General features: G+C 37.0%; 1 protein-coding gene across 6 annotated transcripts in view; it reads right to left on the reverse strand.

Annotated features, from left to right (window-relative positions):
- SIPA1L2 (signal induced proliferation associated 1 like 2) overlaps nucleotides 1-14,587 on the reverse strand; it is a 261,788-nt gene that overhangs the window by 136,035 nt on the left and 111,166 nt on the right. The window contains exon 1 of one of the 6 annotated variants that reach the window (XM_037820971.1): nucleotides 14,492-14,512. The exons of the other annotated variants lie outside the window; for them this stretch is intronic. The gene's annotated coding sequence lies outside the window, so the exon portion shown is untranslated. Of the gene's footprint in view, nucleotides 1-14,491; nucleotides 14,513-14,587 lie in introns of those variants that run through there. 6 annotated transcript variants of the gene reach the window in all.

Here is a 14,587-nt window from a genome sequence, read left to right on the forward strand (position 1 = left end):
GTGGGAATAAGAAGCTGGTAAATTAAGGTAAAGACCAGTCAATTGCTCTCTCCATGTGGTGGTTCCAGCACTCATACCCTACTCTTGCAGCAGGTCACCATGGGATCCGGCCCCTGGTGAGCTTGCTGGTGAAAGGGACATAAAAATCCTCCACCCCAAGAGCAGGGGTGGGAACGGCTGATTGGTGACTGCGGTTTTGACTAACAACTTTGGAACACTGGGGCACCAGTTCTGAGGGCAGCCATTGTTCCAACCTGACCTGAATAAATGCAGTAGTGGACAAGACACAGAAACGCAAGACTTCCTCAAGGTTGTGGGGGACAAGTTGAAGGGCTGCATTTGCTGGGTGGGTCAAGAAAACTCACCTTTGAGGACCTGTGGAAGAAGCTCCTGGCACCCTTCCTGATCCCCTCTCCAAGGCAGTTTGGAGCCCATCTGTAATCCCTTTGTGGGTTCCTGACACCCTTTCATCAGGGAAAGACTGAATTGGAAACTCCTTTCCAGCATGCTCCCCCTCTCAGAAATTGCCTCTAGGTGAAACCAGCTTGAGATAACTAAAGAAACTATAGAGGCTGACAGCCTTTAAACACCCATGAGAGGGAGGTCTGTCTCCCAGGAAATGGAGCAGTCAAACTGTTATAACAACTCCAAAACAATTAACAAGCAAAAGCCCAGTACAAGACTCATGCCCAGAAAAGATAGTGAGGACCCTGAACACTGCATTTGCCTTGAGCAGACCCTCCTGACAGGAGGGCTGAAGATCAAAAAATCTCTGTCCTAACACCAGCTGGTTACAAAATCAAGAAAAAGACATCTCAGGCAATAAATCCCAGAGTTAACATTCTAAAATAGTAAAATGTAGGGTATGCAGTAAGAGTACAACAAAGAAACAGGAAATGATGGCCCATACAGAAAACAACAATGAAGACCAGAATGTGGACATACTCAGCAAAGACTTTTTTAAAAATTATCTTAAAAATGCACATGGAAATGAAGGAAAATACAGAGAAAGAACTAAAGGATAACAGGAAAACAATGAATGAGCAATATGAGATTCTCAGTAAAGAGCCAGAGATTTATAAAAAGAATCAAACCAAGTCCCTAGAGTTGAATACCACAATGGCAGTAGACTGGAACTGGCAGAAGAAAGAATCGGTGAATTCAAAGACAAGATAATTGAAATGAGTCAGGCTGAGGAGCAGAAAGTGAAAAGAATTATAAAAAGCAAAACTAGTCTAAGCTACCTCCTAGGACACCATCAAGCACATCAATATATACATTATGGGAGTCCCAGAAGGAGAAGAAAAAGAGAAAGAGGCAGAAAGAATATTCAAAGAAATAATGACTGAGAACTTCCCAAACTTAGAAAAAGATGTGAATTTGCATATTCAAGAAGCCCAGAGAACACTGAACAGGATAAATATGAAGAAAAATACATCCCATCATATATTGATTGCACTAACAAATGCAAAGGACAAGGAAAAATTTCTGAAAGCTGCAAGAGAAAAGCATGTTATGTACAAGGGAGTCCAAATTAGACAGAATGTCAATTTCTCAATTAGATTGAAAGTCAATTTCTCATGAATAATCATAGAGGCAAGAAGGCACTTGTTTGAAATACTTCATGTGTGGAAAGAAAACAATAGGCAACCAAGAATTTTACCTCCAGAAAGACTCTTTCAAAAAAGAGGAAGAGTATAAGACATTCCCAGATACACAAAAGCTGAGGGAGTTCATCACCACTACCCCTACCCTACAAGCAAGGTTATAGGGAGTTCTTCAGACTGAAAGGAAAGGACAGTAGACAGTGGTTTAAAGCAACATAAAGAAAGAAAAACCTGTGGTAAATGTAACCATTTGGGTAATTATAAATTATAATAATATATATTATAAGTATATTATCTTGTACTGTTTGGTATGTAACTCCAAATCTTATTCCCTAGATGTGCTAAAATGCAAATGCCTAAAAAGTAATCATAAATTGAGGATTTCTGACATACAATGCACAAAACATAAGTAGTAAAAAGTACAAAAAAAGGTGGGGGGATGGATGGGTATAGGAAAAGTGTGTATACTCTATTGAAGTCAAGCTGATATCAAACAAAATGATTGTTACATATTTAGGATGTTAAATTTTAACCCACGGTAACCACAAGGAAAATATATGAAAAAAATATATCCAGACAGAAATGAGAAGACACTCAATATGGTACAACACAAAATCCAACGAACAGATGTAAAAGTAGGTATTAGCGGAAAATTTGACAGACAGAAAAGATATTAAGACTTACAAAGGCCATATAGCAAAATGGCAGAAGAATGTCTTGCATTATCGGTAGCGACTTTAAATGTAAATGGATTAAACTCTCCAGTCAAAAGGCAGAGATTGACAGAATGGTTAAAAAGCATGAACCAATCAAATGCTATCTGCAAAAGACTCACATAAATTTAAGGATACAGGTAGGCTGAAAGTGAAAGAATGGGCAACTTTATGATGCAGGTAGTAACCAAAAGAAACCTGGAGTAGCTGTACTAATCAGATAAAAAAAGACTTTAGTTCAAATACAGTTACAAGGGGCAAAGACATTCATTATATATTGATAAAGGGGTCAATTCAACAAGAAGATGTAACAATTATAAACATATATGCACCTAACAGCAGAGCCTCAAAATACATAAAGCAAATACTGACAGTTTTGAAGGGAGAAATTCAACCTTGTACATTAATAGTAGGATACTTTAATACACCACCCTCAAAATGGATATACCATCTTGTCAGAAGATCAATAAGGAAATACAAGATTTGAATGATACTCCAAACCAACCAGACCTTACAGACATATACAGACATATACAGACATTCTTCTGGAATGCACATAGGTCCTTCTCCAAGATAGACCATATGTTAGGTCATAAAACAAGTCTCAATAAACTCAAAAACAATGAAATCATACAATTTATCTTCTCCAACCACAATGGAATGATGCTAGAAACCAATAACAGACGAAAATGGAAAATTCAAAAATTTGTGGAAATTAAACAACATACTCTTAAACAACCAATGGGTTAAAGAGGAAATCACAAGGGATATTAGGATATATCTTGAGGCAAATGAAAATGAAAATACAACATACCAAAACTTGAGGGACCCAAAAAAGGCAGTGCTGAGAAGCAAATTTATAGCTCTAAATGCTTACATAAAAAAGAATAAAGACACAAAATCAGAGACCTAACCTCAAAATTGGAAGATCTAGAAAAAGAATGGCTAACTAAACCTAAATAGAGTAGAAGGAAGGAAATAAAGATTAGAGCAGAGATAAATGAAATAGAGAAAAAAAAGACAGAAAATCAACAAAACCCAAAATTGGTCCTTAGAAAAAAATCAATTAAAATGGACAAATCTTTAGCTAAAGTGACAATTAAGAAATGGAGATACAAATAATGAAAATCAGAAATGAAAAAGGTAACATTACTACTGATCCCACAGAAATAAAAAGGAAAATAAGAGGATACTATGAACAGCTGTATTCCAATAAGTTAGATAATCTAGACGAAATGGACAAAGTCTTAGAAACACACAAACCACCTAAACTGATTCAAAAGAAATAGAAGATCTCAACAAACCAATTACTAGTAAAGAGACTGGGTCAATAATCAAAACCTCCCAACAAAGGAAGCCCATGACCAAAAGGCTTCATGAGGGAATTTTACAAAACATTCCAAGAAGACATAACTCCAGTTCTCCTCAAACTCTTCCAAAAAAGTGAAGAGGAAGGAACACTCCCTAATTCATTCTATGAGGCCAACATCACCTCAAACCAAAGCCAGATAAAGAAACTGCCAGAAAAGAAAACTACAGAGCAATATCTCTTATGAATATAGATGTAAAAATCTTTAATAAAATACTAACAAACTGAATCCAATAGTATAATTAAAAGTATTATATACCAGGATCAAATAGGATTTGTCCCTGGTTTTCAAGGGTGTTTCAATACAAGAAAATCAATTAACGTAATACACTTCATTAACACCATGAAGGAAAAAAAATCACATGATCATCTCGATTGATGCAGAAAAGGCATTTGATAAATCCAGCACCCCTTCTTGATAAAAACATTTAGAACACCAAGAGTAGAAGGAAACTTCCTCAACATGATAAAGGGTATATATGAAAAGCCCACACTAACATCCTACTTAATGGTAAAGACTGAAAATTTCCCTGCTGAGATCAGAAACAACACAAAGATGCCACTGTCCCCACTGTTATTCAACATTGTACTAGAAGTTCTTGCCAGAGCAATTAGTCAAGAAAAAGAAATAAAAGAAATCCAAATTGGAAAGGAAATAAAACTTTCCCTATTTGCAGATGCTATGATCCTCTATATATGAAAATCCTGAAAAGTCACAACAAAGCTCTTCAGAATAAATGAGTTCAGCAAAGTGGCAGGGTACAAGATCAACAACCCCAAAATCAGTGTTTCTAGAAACAAGCAATAAACAATCTTAAAAAAATCAAGAAAAAAATTACATTAAAATAACAACTAAAAGAATCAAATATCTAGAAATCTAACCAAAGATGTAAAGGACTTATACATAGAAAACTACAAAACATTGCTAAAATAAATAAAAAAAAAGACCTAAATGAATGCAAGGACATTCTCTGTTCATGGATTGGAAGACTAAATATACTTAAAATGTCAGTAATATCCAAAGGAATTTATAGATTCAAGACAATCCCAATCAAATTTCCAACATTCTTTGCAGAAATGGAAAAGGCAATCATCAAATTTACATGGATGGGGAAGGGGACCCAAATAGTCAAAAACGTCTTGAAAAAAGAACAAAGTTGGAAGACTCACACTTCCCAACCCAATCTTAAAACTTACTACAAAGCCACAGCAATCAAAACAGCAAGGTACTGGCAAAAGGATAGACATATAGGCCAATGAAATAGAAGTGGGAACTCAGAAATAAACCCTCACACATATGGCCAACTTATTTTTGACAAGACGGCAAAGACCATTTAATTGGCGATAGAATCATCTCTTCAACAAATGGTGCTGGAAAACCTTGATATCCATTTAAAAAAAAAAAAAAAAGAAGGACCCCCTACCTGAAAAACATATACAAACATCAACTCAAAGTAAATCAACAACCTAAATATAAGAAGTAGAATTATTAAACTCCTAAAAGAAAACATAGGGAAGCATCTGCAGGACCTTGTGTTAGGCAATGATTTCTTAGACTTTATACCCAAAGCACAAGCAACAAAAGAAAAAATTACATAAATGGAACCTCATCAAAATTAAAAACTTGTGCGCCCCAAAGGACTTTATCATGAAAGCGAAAGGACAACTTAGGGAATCCGAGAAAACATTTGGAAGCCACATATCCAATAGGGTCTAATATCCAGAATATATAAAGAAATCCTTCAACTCAAAACAGAAAAAGACAAATGCAATTTAAAAATGTTCAAAAGACTTGAACAGACATCTCTCCAAAGAAGACATAAAAAGATATATAAACAGCCAAAAAGCACATGAAGAGATGCTCAGCATCATTAGCCATCAGGGAAATGCAAATCAAAATCACAATGAGATACCATTTCACACCCATTAGAATGGCTGCTATTAAAAAAATGTTAGAAGTATTGGAGAGGATGTGGAGAAACAGGAACACTCTGTCATTGCTGGTGGGAATGTAAAATGGTACAGCCTCTGTAGAAGACAGTTTGACGATTTCTGAGAAAGTTAACTATAAAATTACCATATGACCTGGCAATCCAACTACTAGATATGTAGTAGGGACTCAAACAGATATTTGCACCTTGATGTTCACAGTGACATTATTCACAATTGCTAAAAAGATGGAAGCAACCCAAGTGTCCATCAAGCAATGGATGGATAAACAAAATGTGGTGTATACATACAATGGAATACTACTCAGCCATAAAAAGGAATTAAGTTCTGCTACATGTAACAACATGGATGAATCTTGAAGACATTATGTTGAACGAAATAAGCTAGGCACAAAAGGACAAATATTGTATGATCTCACTCATAGGAAATAATCAAAGTAAGTCAGAACCCAGAATATATGTTACCAGGGGACAAGGTGGGGATAGGGAATGGGAAGTTAAGCTTAAAATGTACAGGACTCCTACTGAGAACAATGGAAATGTTTTGGTAATGGGTGGTGGTGACGGTAGCACAACATTGTGAACTTAATTAATGGCACTGAAATATATATCCGAATGTGTTAAAAGGGGGAATATTAGATTGTATATATGGTAATAGAATGAATTTTTTTTAAAAAATCAATGGAACTGCAGTACACAAACAGTGAACACAAAGTTAAACCATGGGCTATGTAATTAATAGTACAATTATAAAAATGTGCTGTCATCAGTTGTAACAAATGTCCCACACCAATGGAAGGTCTTAATAATAGGGTGGAAGATGGGAATCCTGTATTTTATGCATGATTGTTCTGTTAACCCACAAGTTCTCTAATTAAGAAAAGTTAGGGAGGGGGATACAAAAAAAAAGGGGGTGAATTAGAGAGTTTCCTACTTGTCTACAAGTTTAGCTGGGGATATAAGATATGCACATAAATAACAAGTGATACAAGAAATGAAGTTAAAGCATAGGATACTATTCATGACCTATCACATTATACGAGTTACACATGTGCATGTGCATACACACATATGCAAGGTGGTGAGGGTCTAGGAAAGGAATACCCTTTAATGCTGCAGATGTGTGTAAAAAACTGGCAGTACTCCACCACTTACATAATATACGTTAAGAGCAATAAAACTGTTCAAATCATTTGACTTCTATATCTGAAAAATCTACCCAAGAAAATAAGAGATATGGGGAAAATCTCATACAGAAAGATATTCATTCCAGAACTATAAGAATGAAAAATCTGATATAGCATAAAAAGCCAATGGCTAGGGTAAATATGGTTACACTTTTATGAGGGAATACTACACAGCCAAGAATGTTCCTTCAAGAATATTCATGACATTGAGGATTTATAAACTAATAAAATCTGAAAGGAGGCAAAACTAAAGTATGAAATAAAGTATGTTAAAAATCTATATGCACAAAAACATGGCACAGAAACATCCCCATGTTATTTTGCAAATGGGCTTAAGCATGCTTTTAACTTTCTTCCTTGTATTTTTCTAAACTGCCTGTGCTGGTCTGATCTATTATGCCCCCACAAAATCCATGTTCTTTTAATCCAATCTTGTAGGTGCAGACTTATCATGGGTAGGATCATTTGATTAAGCTGTTTCCATGGAAATGTGACCCACCCAACTGTGGATGAGTCCTTTTGATTAGATTATTTCCATGCAGGTGTGACCCTGCCCATTCAAGGTGAGTCTTCATTAGTTTACTGGAGCCCAGGAACCAACACAGACCCAGACACTTGGAAATGCATACAAAAAGACGTTTGGAGATGCTAAGCTAAGAGATGAAGCCCAGAGTCTCCTCGGAGAAGCTGAGAGGGCCCACAGACACTTAGAGAGAAATGCCCTGGGAGAACAAGCAAGGATTCACAGGAGCTGAGAGAGAGAGAAGTAAGAGAGACAGAAGCCCAGAGACATTTTGGAGAAAGCCATTTTGAAATCAGAACCCGGGAGCAAAGGACCAGCAGATGCCAGCTATGTGCCTTCCCAGCTGACAGAGGTGTTCCAGACATTACAGGCCTTTCTTCAGTGAAGGTATCCTCTTGTTGATGCCTTAGTTTGGACACTTTTATGGCCTTAGAACTGTAAATTTCTAACCTAATAAATCCCCTTTTATAAAAGCCAATCCATTTCTGGTATTTTGCATAATGGGAGATTAAAGCAAACAGGAACACAGCCCAAATTACATATACCTATGTGTATAAATCTACATAGGTATAAATCAAGTTTAATAAATAGAAAACTTACTGCTTTAAAATCATCCCCAATAAAACCAGTGAATACTTGTGTAACAGAGCATATTATTCTTCTTTACATAAAACATGAGGTTATCTCTAGCTTCCTCTCTACCATTTAAAGTTTCACAATAAGAGATTTAAACATAGAAATGGATTAATGTTGGATGAGCAATGCACACTGTTGATTAACTTTGAGAGCATATAGGGTTTTTTATGACAGGCATAAACACCTGTCATAAAAATATTCCCCACTACACAATTGATAAATGAGGACACTGAAGCACAGATGGGTTGAATGGTTTGCTCACACATATCTCCAGAGTCCCTGGTTAGTGTTCTTCCTATCTTACCAAGGAACAACTCATGTTCTCACTTAAAAACTGAGAAAACAGAAGCCCACAGTTCAAGGTGAATCACGAAGTGAAATACACTAAAATTGCTGGCAAAACTGGAACAGAAAATAAATATTATCTACATAAAATGTTACTATTAAATTCCAGACTGATCTTCTACTTGCTGATCTCTTTGAGAAAGTGAGCAGATATCTTCTATCTCCTGTAGGACCAATACTGAAAGTCAGTTCAAGTGTTCTGTGCTTTAGTAAAAGGCAAAACCCTGTCCTCGCTTAGGCTTGTCCCTACTCCCACAACTCCTACCTGAACCCATGGGCCCTGGCATTGCAGGAATCAAACTCTTCAACAGCACACCAAATTTGGGTCCATATGTAACTGTGCATTTGGATCCACACATTTCTTAAGTGATTCCACAGGCCTAAAAAATGTTAAACGCCACTGTCCTGGAGTTTTTCAATTCCAAAATCTATATTCAGTCATCTGAAACATATTCTACCATGAGTTTATAATCCTTAAATTAGATCATTTTTGGAAAGTGAACATGCAACAAGTTACTTATTTTGATACTGCATTCTCATCCCGTGATAACACACCCTTCTTCACAGTGCCATCCAAGAGTGAGAAGGAATGACTTTGAATTCTAATGTCCTTCTGTCTGAGATGCCAACTGTGCCCAGTTCCCTTGGTACTCAGCTGTAACACCAACATCAGGAATGCACCCAAGGAGTCTCTGCTCTGAGACTCAAGTGCACCACTGAGAGAATGATGAAATTCTCTTCGGGTTCTCCTCTGAGGAGGCCTCACAGATGCTTCCTCTATTTTACTGCAGGGCCTCTTCTTAGGGATCTGACAAAACACAAGTGAAATATCTGGAAGGCAGCATGACTACTTGGGTACTTTTTTTTTTTTAACAGTCTTTTTAAAAATTCAGTTTTATTGAGATATATTCACATACCATACAATCATCCATGATCCATGGTGTACAATCAACTGTTCACAGTACCATCTTATAATTGTGCATTCATCACCCTAATCTATTTCTGAACATTTTGCTTATACCAGAAATTATCAGAATAAGAATAAAAAATAAAAGTAAAAAAGAATACCCAAATCATCCCCCCATCCCACCCTATTTTTCATTTAGTTTTTGTCCCCATTTTTCTACTCATCCATCCATACACTGGATAAAGGGAGTGCGAGCCACAAAGTTTTCACAGTCACACTGTCACCCCTTGTAATCTACATTGTTATACAATCATCTTCAAGAGTCAAGGCTACTGGGTTGGAGTTTGGTAGTTTCAGGTATTTACTTCTAGCTATTCCAATACAATAAAACCTAAAAAGTGTTATCTATATAGTGTGTAAGAATGTCCACCAGAGTGACCTCTCGACTCCATTTGAAATCTCTCAGCCACTGAAGCTTTATTTTGTTTCATTTTGCATCCCCCTTTTGGTCAAGAAGAAGATGTTCTCAATCCCACGACGCCGGGTACACATTCATCCTACTGGGGTACTTTTATTGACATAAAACAACTCAGTATCCCATAAGGATGGGCCAGCAAATAAACCAATTATCTAATGGATGAAGAAAAAAGTTACAAATAGTTAACAGTTAGCAATGTGTCTGGTCCAAATTCTATGTCCCTATCTGGTAATAAACCTGTCTTAAAAGAAAACAGGAAGCTATGTACCACTGATACCAAGATCTACTAAATAGAGAAGAGGAAAGACACAGAAGGGACTTCATACTTCTCACCTGTTTGATTTCACCCATAATTGTCCTAGTTCTGTTGGCTAGCTAGAAGACAAGCTCATTCAGTTCTCCAGGAAACTCAAATTCAAGAGTAATGTTAGAATGAATCATTAAAGAATGTTTTTCCATAATGTACTTCTTTAAACAGGCATTTGCTTCCAAGGGGATACACTAGGCATAGAGAATGAATTTTAGTGCACTGAGGTGAAAACTTCCTGAGCATATTTTATTTGGAATTTTTGAAGTATGAACTGAATGCCAGATATGAAAGGGAAAGTTTACCCAATTTCAATGAAAGAGGCATAGAAATTAATTTTGGTTGATTACTTTTTTAAAAAGGAATTTCATGATACTAGAGATCTTTACCTGGAGGGAAAAAAGAGAAAAAGTAAAAAAATGACCACCTAATACCATATATAGTATCTTAGTAAAATAACAAAAAAGAACACTTAAGATCCCTTCGCCTTATAAAAATGATGGCCATGGGAAATCAGTCTTTTCTTTACTTCTCCTGGTTAATCTATGAGAGAGATGCAGAATTTGCAGCTATGTTAACTATCTATCCTGCAATACAATGAGAATATCACACACAGTGAAACTGATCTCACATTAGCAAGTAAATCAATCATATATGTATCACCATCAGTTTCCTAAAAATCGCAAATTGATCCAAAGAACTTGTTCGACTAATAATTTATCTTTAATCATAAAATGTTAATACTAATTTATTACATTTATTTACAGATGTCTCATTTCCAAATCTCTTTTACAATTCTGCAGAGACAAAAGAAAGACTGTTCTCCCCATTTAATAGATAAGGAAAAAAATCTTGGGACATGTAAGTAAATAATTTTGCCTAAGATCAAATGACTGGAAATCAAGAGAGTCAAAATTGGAACTCAAGGGGCTTCATTCTTTCTACTATAACTTAGAGGTTCTCAAATTTACATATGGCCTTTAAAAGTTAGGCATAAAAAAAAATCACTGACTTCATCTACTCAAAAGAACCCTAGCTAGGCCAAACTTAACTTCAAGCAAAAAAGAAAAATACATATTTCCATTGCTTTGAGGACTAAGGAAAGGAGCATCTTGGAAGGAATGCAGGAGGTGTGCACACATGTAAAGGAGGAAGGATGGACTACAGACAGAAGACAATTTAAGCCCCTGCTGTTCTCTCCATCCACCTGCTTCCTCACACCCCAGGAGAGAGATCCTAAACTGACTGATCATCTTTATCAGTGACCAGGGCCACAGTGTTAAAAGTTCTTGGGCAGCCACGTGGGGCACAACTCTCTCACCCTTCTCTCCTCTTCTGCTGCTCTTCCTAGTCATGGCAGGTGACTCTCCTCTTTACCTTTCGTAGAACTAGACTGAGGGTAGATGTGGACATGGGATTTGTGGAAGAAGTTGGCCCTTCCACTCTAGCATTACCAGATAGACCTATACACAGGCTCAGCTCATAATTAAGCAGACCTTGTTCTCAGTTGGCTCCTGCTAGTTACCCAAATCTCAAGGAAATTTCAAGGATTTGACTCACAGAGCAGACTGGATATGAGTCCAACCATAATATCACCAAATAATAATATTAACAATATGAAAATTTTCACCCCACCGATAGTAACACTTTTATTGATCATTCTGGTTTTGTCTCAAAGAAAATTATTTCTCCTCTTGCATCAGAAAGCATTGCCTGGTGTTTTGAATATCAATAAAGCTACTTATACACAATCATAATATTATATCTTGAGATAACCTATTATGACACCCTCACGTTATAAACCTAGAAGTTAAGTGATTTGCCGAAGGTTACACAACCAATTAGAGACAAATGGATTTCCTGCTGGAGCCCAAAATGCTCATTATTAGTCACTAAACTTCTCTACTTTTTATTTGAACATGACACTACTGGAAATGATCTTTGTTGGTACACAGGTATCTCAACGGCTGACAAGATCTATGCAAATGTCCCCTGTACCTTCCCACTTCTAGGCTTCCTGAAAAGGTTATACAACTCCCCTTCTTGGAAAATCTTTCTTCTTCCATTAAAAGTATCAAAATCCAAAGCATTCAAAGCCATCATCCATGAATCTTTTTATTTCCAACTAACTCTTATTTACCATGAGTCTTTACCTTGAAAAAACTTTTTGTTGTTTTACTACATCACATTACACATCAAACCCAACCATGCAGCAAACATCTATTTATCTACTAAGCTAGGCTGGAACTATGGAGGATGACAAAAAAAAAAAAAGCTTCCAGGTACAGTGAACTTGATGAGTAAGGGCTCAAGGATGTCAAAGTGCAGCTAGGCTAAAAGCATGCCACACTAAAACACTAAGACACACTTAGAATTTTACGCTGTGTTCTTAGCTCATATTAGCAAAAAATAATGTTAAGGGTTGCATAACTTCCTATATTCTATGTTCTAGTTGGTGAGATTAAAAACCACACATTTAAAAATTGGAGAGTAGCAGGGAACATTACTACAGAATGGAGAATAAGACATGACAATTTCCTTCTCTCCTTAGCAAGAAGAAAGAGGGTTACAAAATGTATTTTTATTCTCATGGTGGGGAAAAAAGGCGTTGCCAACCTTAGCCGACAGAAGGCAAGAGCAAACCATTCACGGCCCAGTTATACTATGAGGCGGCAAAGCTGCCCTTCCTGTTACAGCGTAGTGTGTCAAAAGCACTGTGAAACCTCATTGCACCATCAGCCTGGGTGATCAGGGAGAGAACTGCTCTTTCCCAGGCCTCAGTGTGAGTAGTCACTGGTGATTAAAGCAGTACTACTGCCGACCCTTTGTCACTGGGGATGAACCAGCCTGTTTTTCCTGTATTCTTTCCTGTATAACTAGAACTCCCATCCTTTCTGGAGGAAAAAAACCTTAACATTTACCCTATCTGCATTTACATCCCCTGCATATTTTAGCAACAGTTTTGTTTTGTTTTTTTAAAAGCACAGGTGTGAGTCCTTCTGTAAAGGTGTAATAGGATTAAAAGGCTTCTTAAAACTTAGGACAGATTCCTGAGCAAAAAGGTAAATACTTCTCTCTAAGAAAGAAGTTAATAAGTTTGGGTGGTTTTGAACAGTGTTTCCCAAGCCTGAGCATACATTTTCACAGTTATCTGGGAGACGTTTATGCTTTGATTCCTGGGCTCTAGCTCCATTGATTCTGATTCAGAGGTCTGGACTGAGGCCTGGAATCTATAGCTTTAAAAATTCCACCAGGTGATTCTCATACACCACAGGACTGGAAGCTGCTGGTTTAAACACAATTCTAAAATACAAAAAGTAAAGTTAAATAAATGCATGTTTCTAAAATCTTATTTTCTCCATTTTTTTGAGTACTGAATTATCTTCTACTCAGATTAAACAGCTGAATTTAATCACCATGTTTTTTAGTTTTGAGGGAAAAACAAGAAATCTGAAATTGGGAATAGTCTAGTCCAAAAAACAGTAGAAATTCCTACTCTGGAGACAGTAAAAGGAAATCCACTAATAAAGCCAGAAGACCAAATGAGATGGCCTGGGTTGGCTCTACTGTCAAGATACACTCCAAATTGCAACATTTATTGAGCACTATTTATGTGCCAGGCACTTTTCAAAGTGGTTTTCAAGGATTAAATCCCAATAATCTTATGTGGTAGGAACTACTATTATTCCCCAATTTAAAATAAAACTTCTCAACCCCATCCCCCCACCCCCCACCCGTGGCATTTTAAGGCCCTTCATAAATTTAGTTCCATCACTGTCTTCCAAATTTACTAGACCACCACTTCCACCTCTGTGACTTTCTTCTTGGAGTTCCTTTCGTGTAATGTCCCTTCCATTCCATAATTATAACTCGTCCATAATATTAAGAACAAAGACACTGGCATTAGACCTAAGTTAAAATCCAGTCTTAGACATTTACTTACTGTGTTCCCCTGGGCAAGTTTTTTAAGCAACCAGAATATCAGTTTCATCCTCTATAACTATGTTGTAATTATTTATTCAACAAGTATTTATTGAATGCCTTCTTCATTCCAGACACTATTCTAGGATTGAAGATACAGTGATGAACAAACTACAAAATAGAAAATGTCTTGCTTTCACAGAGCTTGCATTCTGACCGAAGACATGTAATAGAGAGGAACAAAGAAGTATATAACATGTCAAGTGTAAGAGACAGAGGGACAGGATAACAAGGATAAGGGCTACTGGGGTGTGAGTGGGAATGTTAAGAGAGCGCAGGGGTGGCTAAAAGAAAAGACCTGGCCTGAAGGACGTGAGCCACACACATAGACCAGGACGGGCAGGAGAGAGCTCCATTCAGGGGAAACAAAAGACCCACTTTGGAAGCATGCCTGGAATGGGCAACGAACAGCAAAGACACCAGGAAATGGGTTAGAAAGGTAGCTGGGCCAAATAATGGAGGGCCTGAGGGACCATGGGAAGGCTTTACCTTTGATTCTGCAAGGTTCTGCTCAGAGGAGTGATAGGATCTGACTTAGGCTCGAACATTCACCCTGTCCGCTGTGATGAGAAAAGGCTGTAGGGG

The sequence above is a fragment of the Choloepus didactylus genome, chromosome 2 (assembly GCF_015220235.1).
Source record: "Choloepus didactylus isolate mChoDid1 chromosome 2, mChoDid1.pri, whole genome shotgun sequence".
In the NCBI taxonomy this organism is placed as follows: Eukaryota; Metazoa; Chordata; class Mammalia; order Pilosa; family Megalonychidae; genus Choloepus; species Choloepus didactylus.